The sequence below is a fragment of the Ctenopharyngodon idella genome, chromosome 2 (genome assembly GCF_019924925.1).
Source record: "Ctenopharyngodon idella isolate HZGC_01 chromosome 2, HZGC01, whole genome shotgun sequence".
Classification (NCBI taxonomy): domain Eukaryota; kingdom Metazoa; phylum Chordata; class Actinopteri; order Cypriniformes; family Xenocyprididae; genus Ctenopharyngodon; species Ctenopharyngodon idella.
The window spans coordinates 25,081,326-25,096,428 of record NC_067221.1 but is presented as its reverse complement, the minus strand read 5'-3'; the positions used below and the strand labels follow the sequence as shown (position 1 = coordinate 25,096,428).

General features: G+C 36.4%; 2 long non-coding RNA genes across 2 annotated transcripts; both read left to right on the top strand.

Annotated features, from left to right (window-relative positions):
- The first annotated feature begins 824 nt into the window (after positions 1–824).
- Positions 825–3,315, top strand: LOC127503747 (uncharacterized). Its single transcript, XR_007927192.1, has 5 exons — positions 825–1,260; positions 1,354–1,503; positions 1,655–1,706; positions 1,809–1,862; positions 2,710–3,315. It is a non-coding gene; the product is annotated as an uncharacterized LOC127503747 (long non-coding RNA).
- Positions 3,316–4,387: 1,072 nt separating this feature from the next.
- LOC127503756 (uncharacterized) lies at positions 4,388–7,849 on the top strand. The gene is made up of 3 exons (XR_007927194.1): positions 4,388–5,971; positions 7,427–7,464; positions 7,768–7,849. It is a non-coding gene; the product is annotated as an uncharacterized LOC127503756 (long non-coding RNA).
- Positions 7,850–15,103: the final 7,254 nt, after the last annotated feature.

The window sequence follows — 15,103 nt, the reverse complement described above, 5'->3', positions numbered from 1 at the left end:
CGTACACCCGATCGCTTATAAAAGTCATAGCACACCTCTCCTCAATGAGCCGGTCGATTTGACACCTCATTCATGGGTCTATGACAAACGCTGCGGGAGGAGTAGCGCGCAGAAATTTTAGTGGAAGAAGAAGAAGAAGAAGAAGTATGCAGGAGAACAATAATGATGCTTTGCCTTTGGCAAGCACCATTAATAAGTATGCAGGAGAACAATAATGATGCTTTGCCTTTGGCAAGCACCATTAATAATAAGTATGCAGGAAAACAATAATGATGCTTTGCCAGAGGCAAGCACCATTAATAATAAGTATGCAGGAGAACAATAATGATGCTTTGCCTTTGGCAAGCACCATTAATAAGCTTACAAGGAATATCAGTAAGTTGGCTTTTTCAAGCCAACTTAATAATCTTAAATAGAAGATCAGTAAGTTGGCTTTTTCAAGCCAACTTAATAATGGATACCATTTCCTGGGGATATGCATGTTAATTTATAGAACAGTCTGTCTATAAATTAATGCAGGTCTGTTTTCTGTGGGAAAGATGCAGGAAAGATGCAGGTTTTCTGTGTGTATCTTTGTCTCTGCTCTTCCATGTGGCAACCAACATTCTTTAGCGCAATAAAACTTGTAACTGAGAACTTCTCGGGGGATGGGGGACAGACCCCAGAGTGAGCTTTAAACCATTATTGGTTAACTATAACAAATAATTGTGTCTGATTTGTCTTAGTCGTTACATACGTGTGCAGTAAACATTTTGTCACTGTTAAGTCAAATATCCAAATGTCAGTTTTATATATTATATTTCCTGTCGCTGATTACGTTATCCTCCAGTGGGCGTAGTTCTCATAGTAACATGACATGTTGCACTCTGTCTCAATCGCCTGTATCCACTTTTTAGTCCTTAAATGCTAATTTTTTTGGGTGGACAGCTTATAAAAACTTCTGGGTTTTTGGTTCTGGGTTTTTCTGTACACCTTGTCACATAGCAGCTTTTAGACATTGTTCTGTTTTTTGTTATGAGTCAGAAATGACGAGGCAGCCTCATGCAATACAAAGTCAATGGAGACGGCTGGATTGTTTTCCCCCCCGGTGGGCGTGGTTTTCAGATTATGACACGTGTCGCTCTGTCTCTATACGTCATGACAGTCTGAGGACAACAGCGCCAGATCAACAGCCTGAGGCCGGAAGTGGGCGGAGTAACAGTCTCACGCCGTATGTGGGCAGAGTTAGCGACAAAAACAATGGCGGAAGACGAGAACACGGTAAAAAGTTTCTTTGTGTTATGTTTTTAATCGATCACATTTATTTATTGGTTACGTTTTCTAATACTCACCAATGTTTATGTGGATTTTTAGAGGCATATTAGGATTCGGAGAGGCTCAGCTTTACTTTATTTGCAGCGATGCAAAACATTCTGCTACAATTTCCACTGCCCAGTGTTTACTGACAGCACAGGTTGAATGCACGCCTTCAAATTCACTTCAAAAAGGCTGTTGTCCATGGAGGTATGAACGTTTCTTTTATATTCTGAATTTAAAATGTTGTTTTTGCAATGCAGTAAGTAGTCATTTTGACTTTAGAACAACGAAACTTGTCTCTCTTATGCAATTTTTATGGTTATATATTTTAGTTTTTCTGTTTGATTTTGCAATGCAGTAAATTGACAAGCAGAATCACCCCAGAACAATGGAAGCTGATCAGAAACAAGGTTAGTTTTATAAGGCTTTCATAAAGACATTATACAGATGGTGTGTTGTTATATCTGTCAAATCTTTTCCAGGAATAACTTAATAATATTGTATTGTTTTAGAAGGTTCCACAACAGTTGGCCGGCTCTATTGACTGTTGGATCTTCATGTTAATGGTAAGAAAAAGAAGGGAAAGTTGAAAGCTTTTAAAAATGTATGAATTTCTCTTTTCATTAGAATGAAAAACAAATATGAGGGCTTTTCATACTTTAAATAGTTTACCCTGCATGGATGATTGTTAACCCCAGGTAAATGGAATCCTGGGTTATCTTGATTTCACACTGATCATCATTTACTTGAGGTTAACAGTTAATCCTGAGTATTCATATGCAGCATTTCACACTGTACATTACTAAACCCTGGGTTAATGTCCTTATTTGCATATTTGCAGTGTCAGTGTCACTGATTGGATGAACAAAGCACATAATATGTTTACATAAATGCTCAGGCATTGCACATCCTCATATTACATATAGCCAACTTCACTATCAAGTTTATCCTGAATGGACATTTCAGACTATAAAAGAATTAAACGGTGTTTTCTGCACTGCAATTGTTGCATTTTCTGTCAGCATTTGTTGTTTTTTCTTTCCAACGCTGAATTTTCTATTTATATACAATGCACAGTGTTTCTGTGACTGTCAAAAGCACGTAAATATACAAGCGTGGAGCACTTTACCCACAGTTAAAAGTGGTGTTTAGAACGACGATAACCCGGGGTTAAGTGCAGTGTGAAAAGCCATACGAATTGCTTGCCTTTTTGAAAAAAATTTAAACCGAACATGATTGATTCATTTCATTAGTGACAGGGTATGATTTATGTCTCCAATATATAAACATGAGAAAAACAGAATGTCAAAACTTTATTATACATGCTATGCTACATCCTGACTACAACACAAAGTATTGTTAAATACACTTCCAACATTTCATCCCATTTGTTCGTACCCTTCTCTCATGAAGGAGCCACAGATCACAGAAGACCCCTGCGCTGCACTTAAATGGCTGCACAACAACCGAAAGTCTTCAAAGGTTTAGTGGAAGAGCTGTGCTTTCTGATATTGAAAGAGGAAGACCAGGAAAAAGCACTTCTTCAACTTCCACAGGCTAAAATGGATGATGACAGACAACTGCCCAAAGAGCCTTTAGTGTTTTGCTTCCAAATTAAGGATGATATGGATATTTTTCTTAATGAGTGTCTGGACAAAAATGTTTATGGAGATTTTTTTTTTTTTTTTTTTTTTAAGATTTAATTTCTCATCATGTACCTGCTGTGCAATAATTTGTTCAATTTACTCTCTTTGGTTTGATTTTGTACTTTTTGTTTTAGAGCAAAGCACAGCTAGTATATGATGTGTTTAATACTTAGGGTATTAAGTACATTTTATTAAAATTAAATAACTTTTGTGTTTTGTTTTTGGTTTTGATGGATCTGAATTTGCTTAATTCATGTAATCTAGTGTACAACTGTGTAATGTGTATTATGTACTATAAAAAATGGTTCATTCATCATGAAATGCTTGAGTAAAATATACATTTTATGTCAAATAAATAAATGTCATTTTTAGTGTTTAAGCTTTGTGTTCAATTTATATTCAGTTAATCATTTATGACATAAAACAAGTTGCTGAACTTTTAACTTTAAAAAATTATTTAAAATGTTACAAGGGGGTTTAATACACATCATTGTAACTTTTGTGTGCGTAGGCTATATATTTATATGATAAAGCTATTAACAAAAAGCGAGTATCTATAATTTCAGTTAGTCCGTTTTAATAAAATATTTGACATTAACATGGTTTTAAACTTTAAAATGCTCCAAATGGAGCAATGCCTACGAAGATAAATTTGCTCCGCCCACTTCCGCCCTCAGACTGTTAGGCTGCATCCGAAAACCTAGGCAGCTGACTTGCTGCCTCGCTGCCTTAAAAGGCAATGACTTGTAAGGCAGCGTTTGTGCATGAAGGCACCTCACGAAACTGATTTCAGACAGACTTAATTCTGAGGCAGCGTAACGGATTAACGATCTACAGCAAAATAGCGCAAGCTTTGGTTAGAACTAAACACATATTTAATTACTAAAGTAGTAATTTCTCACTAGAAATGACATCAAAATTGGAAAATGTTGGTCAAAAACGTACATTTACACACAAACTGACCAGGAAACGCAACGTTCCGCATCTTTTTTTTTTTCCCTAGCTCAACCAAAGCCACTGGAAAGCAAGCCTGCAACCTTTAGCCAAAAAAGCGTAACGGCTAATGCTAACGCTCCGCCTCTGGCGGTACGCAGCTGAATGAGACCAGAGGCTGTTTTTTGAATGGATGTCAATGGATGAGAGGCTTCACTATGCTGATTAAACAGCTTTTGTGGGGAAATAGCTAATAATTTAATTAATCTACAGCCTGTTTGCTAATCCTCACATTTATTGTTTTTATTATATGACATGACAAGTTTAACGGTGCGTGTTTTCCAAAGTGCACGATGTTTGGTTCGCTACTTCGCTTGAATACAGGCATTTGTTAAAAAAATCTGTAACGTTAAGGAAAAGTTTCTCTCAAGTAGGCTAGCTGAAGTGTGTGAACGTGACTGTTTTAAGCAACATATTCTGCTGTGGGTGCTCAAATGACAGAATGACAACAAATCAACACTGGACCTTGATAGTAACCCATACAGTAAAAAAATATATTTTATCTGGCCAAAATATATTTTAAATATATGGTAAATATATGTTGTAAACAATGAAGCTCAATGAAATATATTTTTGAAACTGAAAATATATTTTGTTTCAACCTTCATATACTTAAAATTTATTTAAAAATGTATTTCAGGGGCAAGAAAATACATTTATATTTAAAAAATACATTTCAGGGCGCAAGAAAATACATTTCCAATCTTACAGTCGACAATGCAAATGTGGGTGATCAAAACTACATTCCATTAAATGTTAGAAGAATTTTAAACACTTACAGAAAAAAAACAAAAAAAAAACATGAATTTCCCCATATTTTCCACATTGACTACTTTTAATCTATTATTTATTAATTACTTTATTTATTCATTTGTATATTTATTTGTAATTTAATGTCAGTGTAATAGCGTTTAAATGCACATCAAATAAAAATAAATAGATTAATAAAATCGTTAGATGTACGATGTTAATAACTGTGACGTAATTTGAATGGGAAACCACTAGCAGCGCTCACGGACTTTTGGAGTACTGCGCATGCGCGTCATTTTGATCTGTAACGGTCGTTAGTCAACCGAGAGTTCTCGGAGGGAAAGGTAAGAGCTATATCTTTATTTTCAGTTATCATTTTTGACATATGTAATGTTAATTGCTAATTCGGATGTATAATGTTTTGTATTGTCAAGATTTTTTTATTTTTTTTTATTTTTTGTCAATTGAATGACCTGTTTGTTTCATTTGCTCACATGAGGAGACGCATCTGAGATTTTTATATTTCCGTTTTAACGTTAACGTAGTTGTTTTTAATTTGGACACTAGTCAAAACTAACGTTACATACAAAAAAATTTTTTTTTTTTTTTTTTAAATTTCAGCTGCAGAGTGTTTGGGAGATCGATCTGTTGTTGATCGATGATGCTCACGTGATCCTGTCACTGATAGTGGAGCCTGTAAGTTTTTTGCTAAATTTAAATGTTTTTCTAAACTTGTTAATTTGGCACACGTTATTCGCTCATTATTAAAGTTCAGGCATACGCTGGTTTGGCATTAATGGCATTTCATTCTCTCAAATTTTCTATTATTATTTTTTAATATAGCCTAGGTTATAGAATACTGTAGTTTTTGTTCACTTTCTGCTGAATGACAAGCTGTTTTCGATGAACCAATTGAGCCAGTGACAAAAGATGCTTATTTGTCACCACCTACAGGTTTACATGTGTCATTCATTACTGTAAAAAATCTACTTTTTATTTTCAGTAGCAGAAGCGGAGACAGTTTGTGCAACAGCAACAAGGTGAGAATGAGCATGAGACACTTTAAGAAGTAGAATAATTTTTTTTTTTTTTTTATTTAATTATTTTATTTGTGTAATTTATGAATTGATATGTTCTCTGCACTTGTGTCTTTGTTAATATCTGTTTCTGTCTGTCTGGAACAGGTGCGGGTCCAAACCCATCTGTCAAGACGCTTCTTTGTCCACTTGCTGTCCGCCCCACCAGCCCAACGATTGTGCTGGAGAGCCTCTGACCACAAGTCATAGGTACAGGATAATGTTCATAGTCAAGTCATCTTCATTTCTGTAACACTTTATACAAAACAGTGGCATGGTAATAAACATGAAAGTAACAGAATTCAAAAGACTGTAGAAATTCAAAAGTTGAATTTAAATATATAGGCCAAATTACAATTTACAAATTACAGAATTTTTTTTTTTTTTTTTTTTTTTGGCAAAGAAAAATAAAGTTTTTGTTTCTGATAATACTAGAAAAAGGGATACTCCACCCAAAAATGAAAATACTCTCAGAATATGACTTTCTTTCAAATAATGATTTTTAGAAAATAATCCATCTCTGTGAGTGCAAGTGTACCCCTAAGGTTGACGCTTCAAAAACCACATAGAGTAAAAAACATCAGTAGTTGAAGTGAAATACTAGGTGTGTTTTAGAAAAATACTAATATTTTGTAGTCTGTGCTTCCAAATGACTCCTCAAGCATTAAAACACATCACAAATTACAACATGCTGACTTTGAGCCCATATTGGGCAGTTGGCAAATTTGTAGTGTAACCATAGGCGTAATTTGCGGGTGGGACGGGTGGGACATGTCCCCACCACTTTTTTCCAGGGTCGATATTGTCCCCACCACTTTTTGCCAGGGTCGATATTGTCCCCACCATTTTTTGAAACATCTCGCGGCACGGATGTATACTAATACAAAATAAACATCTCTAGTTTATTAACAATTCGTTCGTTTGTGTTAAATAATAGGCGATCTGGCGCTGGGATGTGTCGTTTTTGAAATCACGTTGAGTGCTCGTTGCCGCTGTTATCAGTGGCGCAACAGTTTTCTCTTTGCGCTCGTGCACAGTGCGCAGTCTTCACATGGACGAGCGCTTCAATCTATCGATGTTGCGGCCGCAGCGCAGACTCTATTCATTCCGGTGAAATCACAAACAAAATGCACATAAACGTGTCTCTGCTCTTGATAAACGATCACTGATGAACATCTTTGGTTTTAATGAGAAAAAAATAAAATAAATAACACGAGGGCGGATTAGAACCCAGAACCTCTGGCATGCGGAACAAAAGTTCTACCTCTAGTCCATCAGGACAATGTAATGCTAGATGCAGATTTACGTATTTACTGACTAATCTAAATACTTTCGAGACTACCTATATATTGTATTATAGTAGATGTAAGGACGAAACTATCATATTAAACATGAGGTCTATGTCAATAAATTTTGTGCATTTATTATTATGATACACACACATTCCCGACACAGATTCCTGTCCCACCCACTTTTTACAACAAAGTTACGCCACTGAGTGTAACAAATTTAACATAATAGTATTTTCTTCAAACACACCTATTGTTTCACTTCTGAATGATGTCTTATGGATTACCATCATGTTCACTTCATGGTTTTTGACCTTCTTGTGTGAACTCACAGAGATGGATTATTTTTCTTAAAATCTCTGTTTGTATTCCACAGAAAAAGAGAATGTCATAATCATGTGGAACAGCATGAGGGTAAGTAAATGATGAGATCATTTCTGTTTTTGGGTGGGTTATCCCTTTGAGTTAAGTTAGCTTAAATGAATGTGCCTTTGTGATATTCCACTATCCCTTCATTTGTAAAAGTGAAAATGCAATGCAGAAGTGTAAAAAAAGGCTGATTCGACCCATTAAATATCTTTAAAATCCAGTATACCTGTAATTGTTTTAGTTCCAGTGTAAACAAAAATATCAGGAAATCCAAAACTAGTCAAAAGAGAAAGTGCATGCTCTCTGTACCTGTACAGATGTTCAGTTATTGTGTTTTGTCTTTTGTAGGAGCAAAGAGCAAAACTGACAGTGGTGGAGAGAGAAGAAGTGCCCTTGACGAGGAAACCATGGCAGCCATATATACGGTAAGTCAATACTTGGTGAAAGGAAAATTTACTAGAAATATTTAGTAAAAAAAACAAAACAAAACTGATTTTTGTCTCGCAGTCAAGAAGACATTTCCAAATGTGTCCAAAGAGGCTTTGAGGATTTGAACTGGGGAAACTGAGACTTCTTGAAAGCAAAAAAGTTATATTTGTTTAAATATATTGTAATATTGTATATTTTTTGAACATTGTAAAGTATGTTCCTTGCTGATTTATTCAAATGTTCACGTGTTATAGACAACAAATAAAAGTTTTTCAAATGTCACATGTGAATGTATTTTCTTGGGTTGAAATATATGTAGGGCAAAATATATTTTTAAATGCTTTTGAAAAATATATTTTGAAAATATATTTTTTTAAAAATATACAAAAAATGGCCAAAAAATATATTTTTTTAAAATATATTTATGTAAATATATTTGAAAATATATTTTAGCTAATATATTTTTTGGCCATTTTTTGTATATTTTGAAATATATTTGAAAATATATTTTAGCTAATATGGGAAGTGTATTTTTTTATTCAAGTGACCTGTCATCCAATGTTATTTTAAATGTTAATGGCAAACCGGTGGAAATGGCTAATTACATAAGTTTTAAATTGTAAGCTATTCATCTTGCAGTTTAGATCATGAAGGTTTCATGCAAGTCGCTAGACTGTTTGTTGGAAGACTTCAAATAGTAATTGGGCTACAGAACTGTCTAGTTAATTTTATTTATTTTGTTTTATTGCAGCAGAGTCCGGTTCTGGTTCGTTGTTTTATTTATTTGTGTTATTTTTAGAACTTAAGGAAGCAGACTCATTGGATGGACAAACTATTTCGTATAAGGTGTGTTACCTTCAACTATATGGATGTATTTGTGCAAATTTTGTGATTGCCCTTTTAAGACTGTTAAGGGATACGTTAGCAAATGCTCAATATCCATGTTGTTTTCCAGCCTGCAAACTTAAGTTCACAAAATACAATGCTCTTAAAGCTCATGTTTATCGCCATCACAAAAGACAACAAACTTATTTGAATGATTTAGTGGCCACATTTGTTTGCAACAGTTCAAACTGTCAGCAGAAATGCCCAGACATGAACAAAGTCCTTTCTCATCTCAGGTCATATTTTGCATATTTACATATCCACCTGTATGTTGTCCACCTGTATGTTGTCCTTTTGAAAATTGTGACAAAATATTCAGTTTGAGATCAAGCTTTACGGCCCATGTTTCACGAAAGCACAGGACTTCAACATTTGCAAAATTAAAAATTACTTTATCTGACCAATCTTCTTCCTCGGCATGTTTTGATGTAACTGAGGATGGAGGTGATGAAAATGAATTCCCAGATTCCCTGACTAAATCTAACACACAGTCATTGTACATGAAAAATCTTTGCCTGTTTTATATACAGCTGCAAGCCAAATACCTGGTGCCATCATCAATGATATCAATTTAAATGATACCTGTCATCAGTACACAAAGAAAACAACCCTTTCACAGGTTGATGTTGATTGTGTTGTGCAGGCTTTGCAGGGCCATGATTTGCAGGCCCTTGTAATGCGTTACTTTCCACAGAATACCAAAGAAGGCAGTATTACCAAAAAAACTTTCCCTAGGTGCATCCACAGAGTATGTATCTTGGTCGTGATGAGAACAAAAAACTACGTCATGCACAATGTATTCCATTGAAGAACACTTTAAAAACCATGTTGAAAGACCAAGTAGTTTAGGAGCAGTGTGCCAAGCCTCAGCGTGTACACTCTTTTGATGTGTTCTGTGACATGACATCTGGATCTGTGTTCAAGTCCAATGACTTGTTTAGGGAGCCTGAGTTGAGAATTCAGCTTATCTTGTACCAGGATGCCTTTGAGATTGTGAACCCCCTTGGGTCAGCTAAAAAGACCCACAAAATGGTTGGAGTGTATTTTACACTTGGCAACTTTGAGCCATTTTACAGGTCATGCTTTGACAACATTCAATTATTACTGTTGTGTTATGAGAGAGATTTTAATTATTATAAGTTGTTGGCAGATGTCAAAGAACTTGAAGAGAACGGAATTGTGACATCTTCAGGTGACATAGTATGTGCCACAATTGTGGCCATTGTCGGTGATAATTTGGGCTCTCACTGCATTGGTGGTTACTCACAGAACTTCAGCACTGCCAAGTATTGCTGTAGGTATTGCTTGGTAGAACGCAGTGAACTTCAGAATGTAAGTTCCCCAGTTGCACAGTTGATTCTTATAAGGTGGCAGTGGAAACTCTAAAGACGACTGAAGAAAACGTTGTAATTGGGTTGAAGTTTGACTCCATTTTCAACTTGCTGAAATATTTTCATGTTGCTCAGCCCGGCCTTCCTCCCTGCATTGCCCATGACTTGTTTGAAGGCGTCGTAGCTGTTAATCTTGCCTTTTTTTGGCACACTTTGTAAAAAAGAAGTGATTTTCCTGGGGACAAACTGAAACTGAAGCATCATTACATGCTTCACTATCCTTCACTCATTCTGAGACTTGGACCGTTAATTTGTTTATGGTCATTGAGATTCAAAAGCAAACATTCCAACTTTAAAAGAAGTGTAAGAAGGGCACAGAACTTCAAAAATGTATGCAAGACATTGGCACACAACCATCAACCATCAACTCCTTCAAGCATATCAAGGTCATTTTTTTCACCATAGCTTAATAGCGTTGAATTGATTATACACTTCTCATTTGTACAGTGATGCTGTGCACAAAGCTGTTGAGACAAGCATGCTAAATGAACCAGACTCTGTTGCAACACAGGTAGAGTACAAGGGAACTCTGTATAGGAAAGGGAACTTTATTTGCCTTAAATGTGAAGAGGATCATTCTATTTTGCAAGTTGGACAAATTGATCTGATTTTTGTTAAAAGATGATGAAGTGACCTTCCTTGTGACTCCCCACTCTGCATTGTATTTGTCTGATTATGGACTTTTTGAGATTTTGCCTGAAAATTGTCTGGAATATTATCCCTTAAATGAATATAGTTTTATGGGACTAAAAGTAATTACTCTCAAGCACAGCGTTGTTAATCTGTAGAAAAAAAATCTCTCCTCTCCTAGCAGTGATGGATGCATTTTTGCAGTTTGTTGCTAATTTGTTCCCAAACCCAACTACTTCAAAATTAGCCCTAGAGGGTTTGAAAAGCCTAGGTGTGGAGACCATTGATGACCTACAGTTTCTGAAAGAACAGGATCTAGCTGGCTTCCTAAAACCAAATGAAGCAAGAAAACTAATTGCCCAAATCCCAAGTAAGTTTTCAAATCAATGGTCTGCATACAAATGTGTATAACATGCATTCACTTGAATTGACAAATAACACACCAGACTTTTTCATTCTGTATTTTGTATTTCGTATTCTTTACGTATTGTGCAGTATGTCAATGTTTGCTGATGTTTCAACAGTATGGTATCAATGCGAGTTTTGTCGTTTATGCCATTTAGTTGTTACTTCCACTCAGCAAAACTGTACAAATGATCCATCTGCTGAATACACTTCTGATGCATCAGGTTCACCTGGTCCTGGATGCTCCACTTCATCATCAAGCACTTCAACTGGAAGATGTGAGTAAAAATATGATCTTAAACATTAAACTAGTAAGAAAATTTTTGAAAGCAGGACATGTAATTTGTCAATTCTGTTAATTCATGCTTAGAGCAGTGAGTGCCGGTGTCACAGGTGCAGTTCACAGAGCAGTATATAAGCACACCACCTGAGGACCGGCTTTCAGTCAGTAGAGTGCTTGTTGTAAGAATGGGAAGAGCTGCCGAAGTTTGATAAAGGACAAACTGTGATGGTACGGTGCCTCAGATCTTCGGTCTCGGAAATGGCTCACCTTATGGGTATGTTTCAAAAGTGGTGCATGGATGGCCAGACAACGAACAATCGTCCTGATTCCAGAGGGGATGGTTGCGCATTGTTCACAGTGACCGCAAAGCCACAGTGCAACAAATCATCAGCAATTACAAAAGTGGTGACCTGGGCAATGTGTCACAGCACACAGTTCATTGCAGCCCCCTATCATGGGGATGCAGCTTAGTAGTTGGCTACACAGGCACAAGCGCAGAAGGCTGCGATAATCTCTGTGCTTTGACACATTGCTCTGGTCACCACTGTATTGCTGCTGGTGTTTTGTCACACGGTGGCCCTGCAGCTCCCCTCTGGCATCACTGAGTTGTGGACATCACATGGCTGGATGATGGTTCGTTGTTTCTGAAACATACTCACTACAGCGACAGTTGAACAACCCACAAGGCGAGCCATTTCCAAGGTCAAAGTTCTGAGGCACCGTGCCATCACAGTTTGTCCTTCTTCAAACATACATTGGTATTCACCATTTTCCCAGTTGGTCACTCATTCGGACACCAAGCACTCTACTGACAGAAAGCCGGTCCTCAGGTGGTGTGTGTGTGTGTGTGTATATATACTGCTCTGTGAACTGCACCTGTGACACTGGCACTCACTGCTCTAAGCTGGGGGCGGTCATAATGTAATGGCTCAGCAGTGTATATAATTTCTTTAGAAGAAGCAGACAATAATTTCATTCCCAATTTGCAAAGAAAATGGGAATATTGAGAACTGAATGCTACTTTAAATATTTAATTATTGTTCATTCCCTTAACATGTGGACATTGGTTTATCCTCTAGGTGACACTAGCACTAAAACTTTGGTTCCTGACAATGACTGGCAGTATGATTTTGTTGTTCCGTGGGAAAAAATGCCAGCAAGTTTTATGAAGAAGACTAAAAGTGGGGAAAGGCTGAGTTGCTCTGAGAGAAGACAGTTGGTTCGCACTGTTGCTTCTGAAATCCTAGAAGTCAGTAAATGTCCAACAAAAAAACATGTATCAGAAATCGCCCGATAAATTATGATTGCATACCCAAAGTCCTTAAGAGATTAATTTAATTCCCAGATTGTAAGATGTGGATATGACTCTCTCCTTAAACAACTAGTCTGTCGAATTGACAATTTAAAAAGAGCAAAAGCTACCACTAGATCACTTTGTGATATGCCAGAAAAGTCAAAGAAACGGAAATTGGAGTATGGTTGTATGAATTCAGAACCCCAGTTGCCAGTTGGAGAAATGTCAGAATTGCAGCAAAAAAAAAAAAAAAAAACTGCTTGAAATGTTTCAAAATATGGAAAGCAATGTAAAGACAATCTACAATTTGATGACTGCTACCTACACCTCCCAAATAAATGACATCCAATTTGGAAAGGAACCCGCAGAGTTACTTGATGAGTGGCCATATCTTTTCCAGGCAGCAGGAATGAAAGCACACTTTAAAGAGCTGGCATCGACATGAACGACAGCTTTGAAGAAGCCACTACCAGTAAATTCTGAAGAATATTAGAATACTTTGTTTCAGTGCAAAGAGAGAGCAAGCAGAGCAGGGAGAATCCTCACCAAGATTCGAACTGGAGGGGATCATGTTTGTGGGGCAGTGATGTTCCTGTTTGCCCATTTCAAAAATGACCAAGACCAGTTTCTTGTGATGGTAGAAGACACTTGTGTTCCAAATGATATATGCCCAGAGCAGCTTCCACCTACTCCATGTATAGTGTGTGGTGGGTATCATTTAATGTGATCACTTAATTTTTAATCTTACACCACAAAATTACTGATTGTGGTTGACTTAATATAAAATCGGCAGAATTCACATTCTGTAAATGTTATTGCTTGCTGATTTTTGTTTGTTCACAGGAGAGAACCCACTGACAGCCAGTTTATACATGGTAGCAGTAGACCAGATGATTGTGAATGACCATCTTTTCAGATTTACTGAGGCCCTGTGTCTGATGTTTTCCCTCTACTACATATTGAACATCAGTTACCCTGTAGAACTGGAGGCCACACTAGAATTCTTGCAAAGGTAAGTCATAGGCTGCATTCACTAGGTTAAGAAATGTGCAGAAATTAAGGTTATTGTTACTATTATTGTTGTTGTTGTTGTTTTTTTAAAGGTGCATCTTCAGGATAAATCCTCATAAAGGTACCAAGGTGGAAAAGAGAGAGAAAAAGCGAGTGTACTCTGTCAACCCAAAAGTATTGAGTCTCACATCAAAAATTGCTGCATTTGACTGGGGAGACTAACAGGTATAGTATTTTGAGCAGGGATCTCTGTGCCATCTTGTATACATAGCAGTGGCTTTATTGTCTGTGTTTATCATTCATCACTGATAAACTACACAAATGTTTTTATGAGTAACTAAAATAAGTGTGTGGCTTCAAATTAGATAATTTTGTAAATGCTCATTTATGTTTCTGCTCTTCTTTTGGTTTGTGTTTTAATTATAACTGTTGGTTTCCCCGTAGATGCAGCCATTCAGAAACGTGACATTCTTCTCAACAGTACAGGACAAACTTTTTGTACTGTAACGCATGCCTATGTTCCTTCAAAATATGTTTTATTTCCCAAGGACTTGTTCTGTATTATTAGTATCCAGGCCCAACAGGTTTTTTTTTTTTTTTTTAAATGTAGCTACACATTTGTGTCACATTTGAAGCATGGCTTTTGCTGGAAATGTTATTTATGTCGCAAATTAGCTCAAAAGAAATATGAATAATTAATCATAACTAGTTATAATTAATTATAAATATTTGGATCAGTTAATAAAATTAACTTAATGTAATAAAATTAATATTACAATCAATTAACCTGTTGTCCAATGAACACACAGTGTTAATTGTTGATTAATTCTAAGAAATGTTCATTTCCAGGTTATGGGAAATAACATTCTTATTGTACAGTACTACTCAGAGCATGTAGTCAAAATCGGCACGATTAGGGACTCCAGTATGAGAGCATATAACACGGACCTTACGTATGACATGAACAAGACTTTATTAACTAGACTAAACACTTAAGCTACTCTAACATTCACACACATACATGCATGCAATTTACCAAGGGAAAGAGAGAGCTGAAGCAGAATACAGGAAAGCAAGAAGTTACAGCATTGTTTGAAATTCAGCAGATCAACAGCCTTGAGCAAACCATCAGTTTAGTTCTAACACACCCTTCTTTAAAAGGGGTAAGGATTCGTAATGTATCAAATAATGAGACTAAGTTTGATACTTGCATGAAGAAGAGAGGCTGTGATCTTGTGATCAGTGATTTTAAAGGGTGAAGATGTCACACCCTCTTGAGGTCTCTGAGCCAATAAGGAGTTGTCCCTTCGGATGGAACTTTATGAGTCTTTGTGCCTTTGGCAGGATATTAGCATA